Here is a 10,789-nt window from a genome sequence, read left to right as displayed (position 1 = left end):
ATACAGAAATTGTTAAAATCAGACCTCCTTCCTATCCTCCTATTTATTATTTTCATCTATGCCATTGTAGACACAACTGTTCCTAGCTCATAGTGAAACCATTGTAGAACATTTAAGTATCCGAATAAATACCTTCACTGAAAACTAGGCACTGAACAGGCATATCCCTGTAAATCTAATTAAGAGTACTCTTAGTACTGACTCAATTTCATCCAATTTAACACTACTCAGTAATTCCATTATTTTTCTGATAAAACTTCACATATTTTTAAATTCATAAAATTTTAACCAATTTTAAAAAAGCCAAACTGTAATCCATAAAATTTTAATCGAAAATTGCAATTTCATAATTAAATAAACTTGTCGGCTATAAGTCAATCACTTTTCAGTTGAAAGTTGTTGAGGATGATGTGCTCGTATCAATAAATTGATTGCGAATATTTTCCATTTATTGGGTGCAGCTGCGTTTTCAATAAATTTAACTCAAATTGTGCCATGAAGCGTCTAATTCCAATTTATCTGACTTAATTTTTAGTTAATAATTTGTTCTGGCAGTATTTGCGGGTTACTATGAAGTTAATTAGCATTTAATTTAAGCTTTAGCATTTTTAATTAACTTCGCGTAAATAAATTTTAATTTCTACTGAAATTATTGCTACACACCGCAGTATAGAATTTTTTACAAATTGTCCTGCGTTTAATAATTTTTTTAGTTTTAATGGATATTATACGTTCATTAATTAAATATTAGTTAATTGAGTATATATAAATTTTACATACAAAATGACATCATAAAAATTTTTAAATTTTTTTAAAGGGAATTTTATTATCAATATAATGCCAATCTGGTAATTCAGATTGCTCTTTAATTTTTGTTCCACAAATCTATTTTCAACAAGTAAAGGTCCGATTAATTTTAAGGATGAGACTGGATAAATACAATCCCCGTAAACTACCTTGATTCTTCGCATTACTTTTCTAGTATACAGAGAGTCTCTGTGATACGTGTAATTCGAATTCACAAGATATTTACTTTACTTTCTTATGTTAAGGTTTTTCTAAGTTAGTGCAACTAGGGACTTTTATTCTTTCTTAGCTTGGAGGTTTTCTACAGAGTGCTTTCCTTCCCTTTGAATAATCTATGTATTCCTTACAAGCTCTGCTGTTTACTCGATGACTAAGATCTGCATACCGTCCCGTACGGCTAGTGACTGATCTGAGATTAGATAATGCTATGTAGGGCAGCCTGTTAGTTTTCACGTATGGCTTCAGAGCAGGGGTCCCTTATGTGTTTTTTGACCGAGTCAATTCTGAGTTTTCTTAGCGTGTCAATGTTTTCGCACAACTACTTTTTTTGTCATGTATGTGCTAGTGCCAAGTGAACCGCTTATCAAACGTGATTCCAAGGTATTTAATGCTATCCTTCCAATTTATTGCAATACCACCAACTCGCACTCTCGGTAGTAGCTGCTTGTGTTTTTGAGTTATAAACAGGGCTTTCGTTTTTCCTTTATTAACTTTAATTTTTCTACTACTTATTACATTGAGGTTTTTTTGAGGTTTCTGATATCGAACTAGTCATAATTAGATTTAACTAATAATGTAACAATATGGTTTAAAATAAAATAATTACAAATATTTTACATATATATTTTAAATAGAAATTTTTATATTATTTTAAATAATAAAAATATTTTTAGTATCTAATATTCATAGCAAATAATAGTTACTTCCAATTAGACTAATGTTTTCTAACATAGAAACATCTTAACATTAAATACTCTTCGTACTAGAGACTAAGTCATCGGCATAATCACCATCATTATCACCATTATTATCAACATCGATATCATTCTCGCCCACAAAATTTTAGTAGCATTTGAAATTCAAACTCATTATTTGGTCTGGCAATATTAGTTAATAACAATTAATTCTACTAAACTCACTAGAGTAAGAATTTCTGTAACTTCATAGTTTTCATACAATTTATGTCGTACATATATTATTATAATTTATATATGATGATAAAAAAATATAGAATAATCCTTTAAAAGATATAGGAATAGAAACCATGACAGAACACATACAATTTAAACTTCTATATTAACAGCTTATACTATACATATAAGCACATATACATACATTCATGTTTATATGTTTGCAACCCTAGCGATAATTTGTGGCAACCCTACTACCTATGAAGAGAGTGGAAAGAAAATCCACGCACTTTTGTTAAGGCCGGTTGTAGGATTGTTACATTTTATTTTATTTTATTTAATATTAAATTAATAATAATAATTTTTATTCATTTATTTTAATCTTTTCCATACATATATGATCAAAATTTTCAAACATTTTAATTAATTTGTTTATTAAATTTATTATAGTTAATGTTATAAATAATAAATCTTATATATAAATGAATACACACATTTTCTGTAAATAGTTGCAGGTTTTTAAAAAAGGAAAAAAAAACAAAAAACTTTGACAGTGGTGGGATTCGAACCCACGCCCTTTCGGACTGGTGCCTAAAACCAGCGCCTTAGACCGCTCGGCCACACTGCCTTTAAAGTAATGGACTCATTATTTATTAATAAACTAAATATTATGTAATTAAACATCACTTCGTGAATAAAATCTAATCGATTAATTTCGTATTAGAAACTAACATAGCTAATTACATGTTATAGTTCCTATATAGTCCATTGCTCCACAGCATTTCGAAGATTTTGTATTTTTTTAATTGTTAAAACCGAGGTTTTTGGTGGGCGAATATCTTAAAACTAAACATTTGAATTGTGGCTCTCGTCCTATATCTCCAAAAGAATGTGATATGTCCAAAGCAAAACGTACGCCAAAACTTAGCACTATATCAATCGGTGAACCTATATAATGGCTATCAGTTAATTTCAATGAAAGAATTTTGCAGTCTCGAAATGAGTATCTCAAATAATCAGACATAGCAGTAGCTGTTAATTATTTCAACTCCTGCATCCAAAGTTCAGTCTGGGACTCAACCTCTCCGAGTATTCTCATAGCATTAGCAACTTAATTAATAATCTATGCCTGCAGTTGTTAACTTATGAAACCATTTCGAGTCTTTAATTATTTTTCTTTGGAGAGCCATAAAGCTCTTTAATATTATAACATTAAGGTAGGTGAGATAATAGGTGGGTGAGAAAAAAAGTCTTTTTATTAATAACTGCTATAATAAAAAATTTCATTTCTGTGATGAAATCACATCCTGAAGTTTTTATTATTTTTGCCTGTGATATTGTAGCTACGATTTTGTTAAAAGATCACTTTTTTATTGAACTTTTTATTGTTATGATTTGTTTAAAAAATTTAAACGATATTCTTATTTCATAGTCTGGTCTAATTAAGCATTTGTACATGCGAATCTGACCTTTCTAAATTCTAAAATGGATTCTAAAATGGTTTCATAATTAACAAGCAGTTAAAGTCTCATTTATCGATCAAAAGTCAAAACTTAGGAACTACTACAGCTGAACAGAAGGGGCATCCAACTTGAACACAGGATTTCTCCAGAAGTGATCACTGCGATAGTCTCGCCAGACTGAGACTTTGGTACTTATCCACTGCCTATCCACTTATAATGGAATTAGGCAACATCTCTCCAAAGGATATAATGTAGTTATTAACTGCTGCTCGTCTATGGGTATGTCACAATAATCCCCTTAAGGGATGCAGTGACGTAGTGACAAGTTCCCAACCCGTTTTAAAATCTAATCTAATCAAACAAAAAATATAATCCAATAAATACAAAACTAATCAAATCAAATAATCTGAAGTTGATTTTAAAGTTAATTAAGAATAAGGAACTGAAGTACTAGGTCCGTCATTCGGACTGAAAAATTAATGAACAACAAAACAAAATTTAAAACCTGTACTATTTTCCTGTATATCACATTGTCATGATTCGATATTTAAGTTTACATTATTTAAATTTAATTATGGACTTTTTAACTGGCAACTTGTAGTCATCTTCAGAAACAAAAAAATTAGTGTTATAAATTTTTTGAATTAATTTTTTTCATTTGCAAAACCAGAAAATAATTTATTTCAAGACTAAATAATGGAATGGAATAATTTCATTCAAATTTGCAGTTAATGTCCACACACTCGTCTATAAATGAAAACCCATAATATAAATTACTTCCTACAATTACACATTTGTATCTTTCACACATATTCCTCAGTCTTTAGTCTTTAGTCTTTAGTCCTTAGAAAATAATCTGCGTGGAACAAATCAACATGGCACTTCTCATTGAATTAGAGAGCAAAAAAAGAAAAGAAACGAAAATGAGGAAAAAATACGTATTCGAGAAAAAATCATTAGTCAAGGCGGCAATTTAATTTCCGCATTCAGAAACTCAAAAGAGGCTTTACATCAAAACGCGATATCCTAGTAAAATATTTGTTTTATTTGCGTACAAAGACACTGCTTTTTAGTCACTATTTAGTTTATCATTTTTCCGAACGTAAAAAATTTTCTGAAAAAAATTGAGTACATAAATTTAGATAAAATTTATATATAAAAGTAACTACAACCGAAAAATACAAAAAAGGATTTTAATTTAAAAAATTGAACGCTTGAAATATACAGGACGTTTTTACCAAAAGATATAAATAAAAAAATAAAATAAAAAAAAAAAGATATGTAAACAAAAATGTTAAACTGAAAAATATACGGAACAGGAAGTAAATATTGTTCGAGTGTATCTCAATATATACAGATGAATGTGAACGATGGATGGATGTATGCAGCTTATTTATATAGAGACAATAAATTGCACCATTTAGTAAATAACTGTAAGCGATATGCAGATACTTCGCTGCTCTAGAGCTCAGATAAGAAAAATAAACGTTTTTAGAAAAAGTTTTTCCATTCATGAAAATAAATGAAAATTCCTACAATATTTACCCAGTCGAAGGTTTTAAAAATATTTAAAACGTGATTTTAAGATTTTTTTTCTGATTTAATTTTTTTTAATATATATATATATAATATTCTTCTTTTTATTGTTAAGTGTCAAGCATGGATACTTTTATTGAAATAAAAACCACATTAAATATATATAACCATATATATAACCATATATATATAACCATATAACCATATATATAACCATATATATAAAAACCAATCATTTTTTCCAGTGAAAGACTTTTAATGCTATAAAATATAGATATTACTTTATTTAATTTATAAACAAAGCACAAAAATTTGACTTTGGCATATTGAAGCCAAAAGAATTCAAATGAAGCTCCAAGCCTCTACGTTGCACTAGCGCAGTAATAACAGATCCTCTCTGTGTCTATAAAATAAAATACTCATGTATAACAGCATCATAAAACTAATATGAACTTATGATATTCAGCTATTTGGTAATGCTTCAAATATTGAAATTATCTAAAGAGTTCAGTTAAAATTACTGAAAACAATCATTGGTACTCCATGGTATATTAGGGGTAAAAGTATACACAAAGAGCTACAAATTCTCTAAGTTAAAGCTTCCATCCCCTAGCAAGAAATCTCGCAATTCTATCCATTATTTCCCAATATATCAATATAACCTTTGTTCATTATCTTGTTATTACTGAGCCTTACATTGTTTTAAAGAAGAAAATAAAACCTCTCGGTAAATGGAGTTTTTGATATCACAAAATAAACATAGAATTGAATATACGTGGCTAGCGTTATGACGTAGTACCAAAATATAACAATAGTGAGCAAATTTAGAAAGAATATAAAGAATGCTAAGGAATAATAGTGAACATCTATTTCCGTAATTCTGAAAAAAAAAATTAAATAAAGAAAAAATGTATACAAATGCTTGAATATGCAACTAATCCCACTCTAATGACCCAAGGAAGTATACAGGACTTGTTAATTAATTAATTGAACAATGATAACTGCTCTGCTTTAACAATCTTGCTTCTGAAGTGGAGTCTACAGAATAAATAATTTTTGACAATATCTTTAGAGTATTTCTTGGAACAAAATCAAAGCAATTTTCCTCAACTAATTAAAAAAATAATTTGATGATCAAACACAATTTTGATTGCTTTCAGCTATACAATAAAAAAACGATACCTCACAAAATCAATTGGAAATTATGGATTAGACGCACTCCAAAGAAGCCGAATTCATGTAGAAGTATTGGACTTGATTTGAGAAGAAAATAGAAAAGGAAAACTCTATTGTATCGTGTGATACGGTACAGTAGTGAAAAAGTGGAATTAAGGGGAACGTGCTTGGAACGAAATAAAACGTTTAGTACATAACCACATACGACATTTACATATGTTTTAGAGAGACTTTTTGAAGCTAAAGAACCATTCAGACAACATTCAAAATATGGCAAACCATTAGTTCATCTCTTACGAAATGTATGTTAGCGATGGATTATTAAAAATAATAAAAAAAAGTGTTATAATTTTGTTTTTATTTATATGAATAATTATTAATGAAATATTTTCTGAAGTTTTTAAATCTAAACAGATGTTAGAATAGTTACTATATAAAATAAAAATCAAAACCAGATAATAAGCCTTTTTGAAACAGTAGTTGTTTGTGCGATTTATTGTTGCTTTTCGGTAAGTATTGCTTTGCATGCTGCATATCGAATCGCTACCTAACAAGACGAATTTTGTAATTTTATTGAGCAGAAATATTAGGAAAAATAGAAACTTATTTAGAATAACTAATCTTCATAGATTTATTTCATTACGACTTAATTAAATCCATTATAATGCTTATATACATACTCCAATTATTTTGCTTTAAATCTCGTTACGGAAAATGCTTTTGTTATCTTCTACGAAATATGATATTTTGTAAAATAACCCAAAATATTAATAAACAAATTTGTTGTGATTATTTATAAATCAAAATTTTCCTTCGAACCCTAATCACAATTAAAGCAAAATATATTTTCCCATCAGTGTTTGCTTATTGCAAATTGTAGATTTGTAAATGGAAGCTCGCATAAATTAAAATATTTCATAAATTGCGCCTTTTCATTTCATTTACTTTGATTTATTTCGTTATTACCAAAACATAGAGAATTCTTGATAAAATCAAATTTTCGCGATTCCTAGCAATTTATTAAATCCCTGCTACAATCAGCAATATTGAAGCTAACAAGACCATCGCTCACACTCTACACCCTCTACACTCCATGCTTCCTTAACTCTATGGAATCCTTTTCGGGGGCATAAATATAATCAACGTTATTGCAAACAATGAAGGAACATTTGCCAAACTTCAGCACTTAATTTCCTCAACACTTCCGGTTTACTGTTTTATGTTTATATTTGTTCATTTTGCAATATCTATGCAAATTTGACGTTAACAATGAAATGAAATAGCCCAAAAAAGCAAAAGGAATATGGTTTGGATATACGATTTATATACAAATACTCATACAAAATAATACAGAAGAAAACGAAAACAATAACAGCATTAATATAAAAATAATAATGTTCGATAAAATAATCCAAATATTGTACAATACTTCGTAAATTGCATAAAATTCAAATTGAATTCAATTCAATCTACCCACACGGACACAAACACCGAAAGCCCTACCTACCTACCGAAATAACTCAATAGAATTATGAAGTTTAACAAAATCATATTATTATATAGAAGGTGTGAGCGTGAGGATAAGATTTTATATAGAGTTAAACTCAGTTCTACAAGTAACCGGCGTACACAAGTTTCAAAGCATTTGAAACCACAAATGTGTAACACGTGCACTTACAAATATTGAACATTACACAATAGAACACAACACAGCACAACACAGCACAACATACAGCATGATCCGAAACGTTAAGTGCGACATGTTGTCCTGTACTTACTTTGTTGCCCGTTTGCCGCCACCCCGACTGCTGCTTGCCTGCCAGCGATCCTGCCTGCAGCGCAACGTGGTTCCACGTAACGTATGAGTAACAAAATGCAAATGTTGCTTAAATTATGCGATAAAATTGTAATAAATTTATTGTATTTCATATTTTTTGCATGTACTTCATTATTTTATTTTATTTATTCTTTTTATTTTTATTTTCTTTGTATCAAAAATGTTGAAAAAGTTCAGTATTTCGGAAAACATTTCCGAATTTGGGAGGAAAAAAAAAAGCAACAAATTTGTTTGTGAAAATTTTGGCGAAGAGAATTTATTTGCAAATAATGCAAATAATTTTGCAATAAACTTTGCATTGCGACAATCGGAAGGAAACAGACAATTGTAAGCAATAAAGAAAGTTGTAGACAGCAGAGAAAGTTGTTTATTGTATAGTATATTGACAAATACATGTCAAAAATTTTCGTCTTCTTTCAGTCATTAAAAGTTTTTGATAATATGATTTGCGGAAGGCGTAAATAACTTAGTAAAGATATACTAATGGCTAGCATAAAAACTATTAAAAAATATATTCCACTTCTATGTACTTATATATAACTGAAACAATGAGAACTTATATAACTATGGTGGAACAGTAGATTAATAGAATGGTAATGGAATATGTTACGTCAGCCCTGTCATGGGTGTGGTACTAGCTGCCTAGCATGGCACGGTGGCAAGTCCGGTATACTCGCCGATTTTGGGGCGAGCATATTTATCACTTCTGACAATGAACAATAACAAATCGTGTCATTAACTGCTATCATTATTCCAATCTAACCTATACTTCGTTTAATTAATTTGCTTATCTATTTTCTAATTCTTAATTCAATATTTTTCAAAAAAAAACTATAATCTAAATATATAAATGTATATATTTCTAATTCTCAATTCACCAATTAAAAAAACTGTAAACTAAATTTCTACCTGTATATATTTCTAATTGCCAGTTCACTATTCAAAAAAAAAACTATAAACTAAATATCTGCATGTATATATTTCTAATTCTCAATTCATCATTTAAAAAAAAAACTGTAAACTAAATATCTATATATATATTTCTAATTCATTCATAGTTCAATATTTTCAGGTTAAACAAAACTTTGACCATTCTTTTCTGGCTTTGATAAATTTTAGGCTATCAGTAATACTTATCCTATCTGTAATGCTTAGCCTATCTTCTGCCCTTTCTGCTTTCATTACTAAAAACGAGGTTTCAGCCGTTGAAACATCAAATTTTGAGGTTATAATCTTCGATATATTAATTCTTAAGATATATTGTTTTAAGTGAGTTCAAATCGCATATTATGCCTTTCAATACTTTCCATCTACAGCAAAAAAAAAAATCCTGTCACCTTCTGTACAAAGGTATGCAGGCAGTCAATTTTGGATAAGACAGTAGGCTGTCAGTAAAACTATACATCTGGATCCAAAATTTCATGTCGTATTTAATTCAATAAAAGTTTTGTTTCATTTTATTTTGAAAAACTTGTACCTTATAGGAACATGCCGACTTATTAAACTTGTGATTAACTTTAATTCACATCAAGTACAAATTAATATTATTAATATTGAGAGCAAGTAATATCCCCCATCTTTTATTCTTCCAAGAACTTTCATATAGAGTGAATCCAATTTAGTCTACAAACAAGATTACATTATAATATAAATTTTTTACTGTCTGTGGAAAGGCCATTTTGTTGGATTTTTACTATCGAATATCTTTTTTAATATAGCACAGTTTCATTATAGTTTAATGTTTTTAATTAAGGTTTAGCCAAATCAAAACTCTTCGTATTTTATAGTTTATAGTCTTCTCGGACTTGGACTGTTCTTGTCTTGACTTAAATAGTGATTGTCTTGTTATTTTTGTACCACATTTTTATTTTTTTATTCACAACAAAAATGGATGGATTTTACACTTAAAAATTTGTTTTGATATCCTTTGCAATAAGAAGAGCTGAACTCTACTTAAGAGCTCTACTTTAATGGCATAGAAAATATGCTTATTATATTGTAAATAAAGTTCCGTGTGGAAGTGGGAAACTGGAGAAAGTGAAGCAACTAACCGAAACATGTACACGTGTCAAAGTTGCCAGCCGAAACATATTTTTATGACCCCAACAAAGTAGTTAACTTTCGAATGCTCGTTAAATTTGCTGTGCATAATTCACATCGGCGAGGAAGAGTTTAGCTGCACAGGAAGCGGTGCCCAGTAATTTTTGATTTTCGATATAAAATTTGCTGGCTTTGGCTGGTTTCCTGGTTGGTTGGTTGGTTGGTTAGTTAGTTTAGCGTAACCGCTACAACGACTACAAAATTAATTATTCTTGGCACTTAATGCGAGTTTGATAGGCTGGGCTAGGACGGAGATTGCTTAAGTTTTTCTGGGCACCATTGAAAGAGGTGTAAGTATGAACGTTAACTATGCATGTTAATAGAACATTAAATTTAGCTGGAAATTGTTGTTGACAATGTTACGGAGTTGCTTGAAATAGCATGTGCGAAATATAAGGAGCCTTAGAATTACACAAATAGTCGAGATTGAAGAAATCGGGATATTTTGTAAATTATATTTCAAAAAAAATAACAATTTACATCCAACCATTAATAAAATTTTTTGAATCCAAGCTTTAAAAAATAAATAAAACTTTAATAAGACCCATTAGGCAGTCCAAGGGGAACATAGTACCCCTTTCATGCTAATTGAAGAGTGAAAATCTTTAAATAATCAACACACAAATAAATTCAAGAAAGAATAATAAAATAATGATTAATAAATAAAGAGGAGAGGAAAATAGGTTTGTGAAACCGGAGCTTTCTGAATAAAAAGTTTTAGTAAATGTTTGCATCGCAAT

The 10,789-nt window shown here is 29.2% G+C and overlaps 1 non-coding gene across 1 annotated transcript; it reads right to left on the bottom strand.

The window, feature by feature from the left end:
- Positions 1-2,485: 2,485 nt before the first annotated feature.
- Trnal-uag lies at positions 2,486-2,565 on the bottom strand. The gene has a single exon. It is a non-coding gene; the product is annotated as a tRNA-Leu (tRNA).
- Positions 2,566-10,789: the final 8,224 nt, after the last annotated feature.

Source organism: Teleopsis dalmanni, chromosome X (genome assembly GCF_002237135.1).
Source record: "Teleopsis dalmanni isolate 2A chromosome X, ASM223713v2, whole genome shotgun sequence".
NCBI lineage: Eukaryota > Metazoa > Arthropoda > Insecta > Diptera > Diopsidae > Teleopsis > Teleopsis dalmanni.
Note: the sequence above shows the minus strand (reverse complement) of the source record. Positions and strands in the feature narration are given on the sequence as shown.